The following is a 7,219-nucleotide window of genomic DNA, read 5'->3' as shown; positions in this document are numbered from 1 at the left end:
CCTATCAGACGGGTCGCTCCTACCAGGTGACATGGAGGGGATCTGTGCCGGTGCCTCGCAGACTGACTACAGGCATTCCACAAGGTTCGGTTCTGGGTCCTCTGCTTTTCTCCCTGTACATGACATCCCTGGGTTCTGTTATTCGCTTGCATGACTTCTCCTACCATTGTTATGCCGATGACACACAGCTGACCTTGTTCCTCCCTCCCTCTGACACACAAGTAGAGACACGCATTGCAGTGTGCTTGACTGGCATCTCGGAGTGGACTGCAACACAACACCTGAAGCTCAATCTGGACAAGACAGAGCTGATGTTCCCCCCGGGGAAAGGTTGCCCACACCCAGACCTGGCCAACACTGTGGTGACGCCAACTCGGACTGCGAGGAGTCTGGATGTGATCCTGGATGACCAACTGTTGTTTACTGCAAACGTTGCATCGGTTGCTCGCTGCTGCATATTTCTCCTCTATATCATCAGGAGTATTCGCCCATTCCTTACCGACGAGATGGCACAGGTGCTCATCCAGGCTCTGGTCATCTCCCGGCTGGACTACAGCAACTCCCTCCTTGCTGGCACCCCGGCGTCGGCCATCAGACCTCTGGAGCTTGTTCAGAAAGTTGCAGCTCGTCTGGTGTTCAACCTCCCTAAGTTCTCCACACAACTCCCCTTTTCATGTCCCTACACTGGCTCCCAGTAGCTGCTCGCATCCAGTTTAAGAATTGGGTGCTAGCCTACAGGGCTGTGAAAGGTGTAGTAACTTGAACGACATGTATACTTGATAATAAGAAAGCTTTACTTAACTGAATGGGACCTATACATAGCCGAATTGCAGTGCACTAACCGTTTGCGAGCACTGACATGGCACATACACAATAGACTGACGGGCAGAACACATGTACTTCCTGTGTGATGTCCTAAAGGGTCAGAGGACCCCATAAAATAATAATAATAAAACTAGTCCTGTTTAACTCATTATCACACTTAGAACACTTATCGCCCCTTAAGTTAAATTTCCCCTGTGGACAACAAACATTTAACAGAAGTCTTTTACACCTTCGAACTTGTTAGCGTAGGCCCGTGAACATAAACAATAACCTGACACATGACACTGTAAACATCTGAAGTAGGTAAGCCACTTATGCAAAACATGAACACCCTGACTTCAGTCTCTGTTTTAAAGGGTTAGTCTGTCAGGCGGGTTGTGACTACGCTGAGAGCAGTGTAGCACTACCCTCGGTGTCTCAGCAGACATCGGTGGGGTCTCTCCCTGTGGGCATGGGGGGTGCCTCAGCAGACACTGGTGCGGTGTCTCCCACTGGGCCTGGGTTCGTCAACACAGGAGTGGGTTGCATGTGTGAGCTTTTGAGTTCATTACTCACTCTTGTAGTCACCACAGCCCCTGCATGTCGCTCCTGTGCTGGGCCTTGTTCTGTCTCCCCTGTGTGCCCCCCTGCTGAGGTGTCTGGACGCAGATTCATGGCGCTGATGGAGGTGGTCCTGGTGCCCGCGGAACACTCTGCCATCTGTTAGTTTCACCACGAAAGAGATAGGATCCCTCTGCTTTAGAATGACCCCTGGCAGCCAGTGTTGACCATTGCCAAAGTTTCTCACATACACACAGTCCATTTCCTCAAAATGTCTCTCTCTGGCATGCTCATCGTGCCTCTCCTTTTGTTTCTCCTGCTTCCTCTCCACCCTTGCTTTAACATCTGGATGCATCAAGTCCAGTTGTGACTTTGGCTTCCTGCCCATCAGCATTTCTGCAGGTGTTAGCCTTGTTGTTGTTTGTGGTGTTATGTGGTACTGAAACAGCCAACATGAGAGCTTTGTTGCAATGGGCTCCCTTCCTGTCATACGTTTAAGCCCTTCCTTAAACGTCTGCACGGCTTTCTCAGCCATACCATTTGAGGCAGGATGGAAAGGTGCTGTGCGGATGTCGTTCCTCTCCATGAACTCCCTGAACAACTCACTGGTAAATGTTACACCATTGTCACTCACCAGCGTGTCAGCAAGTCCAAAAGTTTCAAACACTTGACACAGCTTGTCAGTCATCACCAGGGCTCTGATGTTGCTCATCAGGTGTACCTCTAGCCACTTAGAATGTGTGTCTACAATGACTAGAAACATCTGCCCCATAAAAGGCCTTGCAAAGTCTATATGTAGTCTGGACCACGGGTAGTCAGGCCACTCCCATTGATGGAGTGGGGCGGGCGGTGCCATTTTTTGGTTTATCTGACACTGGGAACAGTATTTCACCTTGTTTTCTAGATCCTGGTCCATGTTAGGCCACCATGCATATGCCCTGGCTAAGCTTTTCATATGGGAGGCCCCTGGGTGGGTCTCATGGATCTCCTCCATTACTTGTGAGCGCCCCTGAGGTGGTACCACCAATCTGGAGCCCCAAAGAACACAGCCGTCTTGGACACTCAGTTCATCTTTTCGTTTAGCATAAGGTCTCAGTCTCTCATTCTCTACCACAGGGGGCCAACCCTGCTTGAGGAATCTTTTCACCTGAGACAGGACCGGGTCCCTCTCTGTCCACTGTTTGATTTGTTTGGCATTCACAGGAGAAGTTGACAGTCTATCCATGCAAGAAAACTGTCTCAGGAGGCACCACGGTCTGGGTGGGTGTGTCAGGCAAAGGGAGCCAACTCAGCACCTGCGTTTGCGTTGTCCTCCCCCGCTCTATAGACTATAGTGTACTGGTAGACTGACAATGTGAGGGCCCAGCGCTGTACTCTCGCTGATGCCATGGAAGGATTACACTTAAGCTCACTAAAAAGGTTCATCAGTGGTTTTTGGTCAGTACAAATAGTAAATGCCCGACCGTAGAGGTACTGATGAAAACGTTTATAACAGCGAACACAACAGCTAGACCCCTCCTTGTCTAGCTGGGCATAGCCCTTCTCAGCTCATGTCAATGACCGTGATGTGAATCCAGTGGGTTTTTCTGACCCGTCCTTCATCACATGCAAAAGAACTGCCCTGATGCCATATGGCAAGGCGTCACAGGACAGGATGATCTTTTTGTCTGGGTTGAAATGAACCAGGAGCCTTGCTGAATGCGGTAGTGTTTTCACATTGGCGAAAGCTGTCTCCTGTGCAGGCCCCCACTCCCAATGAGAGCCCTTGCGGAGAAGTGAGTACAGGGGCGCCAGTCATGTTGAGAGGTCTGGGAGGAACTTAGCATAGTAGTTCACCATGCCCAGAAATGACCTGAGCTCAGGCACGTTTTTGGGGCTTGGAGCTTCCTTGATGGCCCTGACCTTGTCCTCCATTGGACGCAAACCCTGGGCCATGATGGTGTGGCCCAGGTATATCACGCTTGGTGCTTGGAAAATACACTTGCTATGCTTCAAGTGGAGCCCTGCCTCTGAGATTCTCTTTAGCACCTGCTCCAGGTTCCTGAGGTGCTCCTCTTTGGTCTCTCCAGTGACCAGGATATCATCCAGATAAACTGCTACATGGGGAATACCCTGCAACAGACTGTCCATTGTCCTTTGGAAAATGGCTGGGCTGGAGGCCACTCCAAACACTAGGTGGTTGTACCTAAACAACCCCTTGTGGGTGTTGATTGTGGTGAACTATTTAGAGCCCTCGTCCAACACCAACTGTTGGTAGGCATGGCTCATGTCTAGTTTTGAAAATGTCTTACCGCCAGCCAGGGTTGCAAACAGGTCCTCCACTCTCAGGAGAGGGTATTCATCTAGCTGGGAGGCCTGGTTGATGGTGAGTTTGTAGTCTCCACAGATATGTACTTTGCCATCACTCTTGAGAACTGGGACAATGGGGGCCACCCAGGCTGAGAACTGGACAGGATGCATGACTCCCAGCCTCTGTAGTCTCTCCAGCTCCTCCTCCACTTTGCCTTTCATAGTATAGGCTACGCTTCTGGGCTTGAAAAAGCAAGGGGTAGCCTGAGGATCTACATGCAGTTAACTGTAGTTCCCTGCAGTGTATCCAGCTCATCTTTGAAAACCTCAACATACTTTTGAATAACATCCTCAGTCACCCGTATGTGTTTAATCTCACCCCAGTGCAGCTTAATTTTCTGGAGCCAGTCCCGTGCCAGTAGACTGGCCCCCCTACCTTTTACCACCAGGAGCCGTGCTCTTGCTTCCTGGCTGTTACACTGAATGTCCACCTCTAGTGCACCGACCAATGGTATGGTCTGTCCTGTGTACGTCCATAGATTAATACTCACTGGGGTGATCGTGGGTGCCTTGGTATCAACCCAAGTCTTTCGGTAGGTCTCCTCACTCATGCTAGAGGCAGAGGCCCCTGTGTCAACCTCCATCCTTATCTCTTTTCCATTGACTACCACTGTGGCGTAGATAGGCTCAGCAAGTGGCTCACTCACCTTGAACATGTTGACAGAGCATTCCTCCGCCTGCTCTGTATCCAGGCAATGTACCGCTAACTGTGGCTTTCTAAAGGTAGCATTACCCTGCCAAATCTTTGTTTTACCCTTAGTACCCCTACACCTTTTAGCTAAATGTCCTTTTAGATTGCAGTTGTGACACACTGCCTCCTTGAATTTGCAGTTATTTGCATAATATGCCCCTCCACTCCTGAAACACTCCACTGCTCGAGACCTATCTGCCTCCCTCCTAACCTGGTGCACTTCTCCCGCCTGCACACCAGCAAATGCTCTCTGAATGTCTTTTGCATTGTTATCAGCCATTTCCATTCCTTGAGCCAATTCCAGTGCTCTTTTGAACGTTAACGTGGTCTCCCTTAGTAAACAACGCTGAATCCTGTCATTAATGCCAACTACAAATCTGTCATGCAGCATGTCCTCTAACATCAACCCGTACTCAGAATGCTCTGAGGACTGACGTAACTCTGCCACAAACTGGGTGATGGACTGACCTGGCTTCCGGACCAGAGTGTTGAATTTAAACCGCTGGACGATCACTGATGGCCTGGGATTGTGGTGATCCTGAACGAGCTTGTCTAGCTCATCAAATGAAAGGTCGCCCGGTTTCCGTGGTGTCGCCAGATTCCTCATCAATTTGTACGTCTTCGCACCACACAGACTCAGTTGAATTGAGTGCTGGTTATCCTCATCGGTAATTCCATTAGCAGAGGAAAAAGTGTCCCAACCTTTCCGAGATGCATCTGGCTGCAGACCAAATGGCGGACCTCTGCAAGAGGCACCGCCGCAGTTGACAGGAAATCACGTGACCTCCACGGGCGACATGAAACCGGACGTTGGTCTTCTTCGTGATGTTTTTAAGATTGCAATCCGCCATAAAACGGAAAGAAGAAGTAGAAGATACTGCGACAGCGGTAAAAAATGCTTTAAAAGGTTAGTTTTCTTTTCTAAGGTTTTATTCAATGTTGTCTATCAAACTTAATGTATCGAAGAATCCAGCTAGCGTGGGTATAACTGTTACCGATATGGAGAAAATACATTCGAAATGTCAAGTGGCTCTAAGCATTTAGCTAACGTTAGCTAGCGATGTTTCGTTGCGTAGTTGTTGCAGGCCATGTAGCTAGCTAAGCACTTATTAAAATATTTGTGTAAATGAATTAGTTTAATTGAGTTTAAAATGGATACTGTTTGAGGTTCGACGGATTACCCTTCAAAGTTGATTCCAACTGAAACGACATGCAAGCTCTGTTCAGGCAATCCCAAATTGGAGGAAATCTCGCACATCACAGACAAAGCCAGAATAGTTGGCATGAATGCTGCAATTCAAAGTAAGTTAAATGCATCCTTTAGTTTAGTTTATTTAGTTTATAAAAAGACAGTGTGCATGTACATTAATCGTTTGATTAACCATATACAGCTGATTTAATGTCCTTTATATCCTTATGTCCATTACAGACATCTCTACTTCCAATAGAAGGTGTACTGAATGCCACATGATATACCGTTATCAGGAATGGACAGATGGTCTGCTTCATTTCAATGACCATGTCATTCTGACACTGCAGCTTTGCCTTTACCTAAGGCACAATCTTCAGGTGTGTAAAACAGTGCTAATGACAGACAACACAAGGTGTTATGACCTTCATTTATTCCATATTGACCCAGAAAGATTTCATCAATTGAAAATTGTTCAACTAACTATTGTCGCAAGATTTTCCAAATTCTCTGTAGCCCCTTTTCTGCTAGTACTGTGGTTTCTGCGGCACTAATCAAAGTTAAATTGGCAGCCTATTCCACATCTGCAATTTATTTGCCCATTTTTAAAATAAATACATTACCAGGTACAGTGATTGCAGGGAATGATGTTACTATTTACAGTAGTACTGTGTTTTCAGCTTATTCATACCTTCCATTTCAAACCTTTTCCTGTCTTATTTTTTACTTCAGAATCATGTGTCAGTGTCTAGAGTCATCAGCTCTCTGGAGGCTTTGTGTGAACGGTTTCCAGCCACCAACTTAATTTTTCAAGCATACTGCCACTTTGAGGCACTTTGCAACAGAGAATACACATACTCATGTGTAAACTGTGGGTTCTACCCCCCTGTGGTGGTTATGGACCTCCACAGAAAAGCAGTGTTCAACTTTGAGGGTAAGTTTTTCCTAAAAGTGCTATTTAGGTAAATCGCTTTTTAACTACCATTTTGTAGGTGCCACATAAACTCCAATGTACTTACTACTCAACCTCAAAGGATAATTTGTGTCTTATGTTGTATTTGGTGATTGCAGTTAGTGAGCTGAAACAACCGAGTGATGACTTCCAAGGTGAACACAACATAGAGGCATTTTGGGAATCCGTCCATCTACACATGATAAACAGAGGATTTTTTGATGGTGAGTGTTGTGAGGCCAGGTCAGGTCGCTCTCCATGGTGCCGAAGGTGGGTCAGCAGTCCAGTGGAGCGCCGATGGGAGATCGGGGCGCCACAGTGTATATAGTTTGTCAAAAGAGTAAAATATACCAGGTCCCATCGGATGTGACTGCGTCTCCCTGGAATGAACTGTATTAGATATTTCAATATTTTTGAAATTATGTTTTTGATGCAGACTCTTCACAGAATCCATTTGTTGTCCAACCGGCATATGACAATTGGGCACCATGGATTGGGAGGGAGACGAGGAAAAGCAGCAAAGTACTCAACATGGAGTATGAAAAGGTCCCATTGCAGACATCGAACTAGACATCGAACTAGAATAGGGTCTAATTGGCTTTTCAGATTTCATCTTTTCAAGGCATGGCAAGGTTTTTGCCCACTGGACAGAGCAGTCCTACTAAGAGGTGAC

The 7,219-nt window shown here is 47.2% G+C and overlaps 1 pseudogene; it reads right to left on the bottom strand.

The window, feature by feature from the left end:
- Positions 1 to 1,372: 1,372 nt before the first annotated feature.
- LOC130112136 (uncharacterized protein K02A2.6-like) lies at positions 1,373 to 5,012 on the bottom strand (annotated as a pseudogene).
- Between the last annotated feature and the right edge of the window lie 2,207 nt (positions 5,013 to 7,219).

Source organism: Lampris incognitus, chromosome 4 (assembly GCF_029633865.1).
Source record: "Lampris incognitus isolate fLamInc1 chromosome 4, fLamInc1.hap2, whole genome shotgun sequence".
In the NCBI taxonomy this organism is placed as follows: Eukaryota; Metazoa; Chordata; class Actinopteri; order Lampriformes; family Lampridae; genus Lampris; species Lampris incognitus.
Note: the sequence above shows the minus strand (reverse complement) of the source record. Positions and strands in the feature narration are given on the sequence as shown.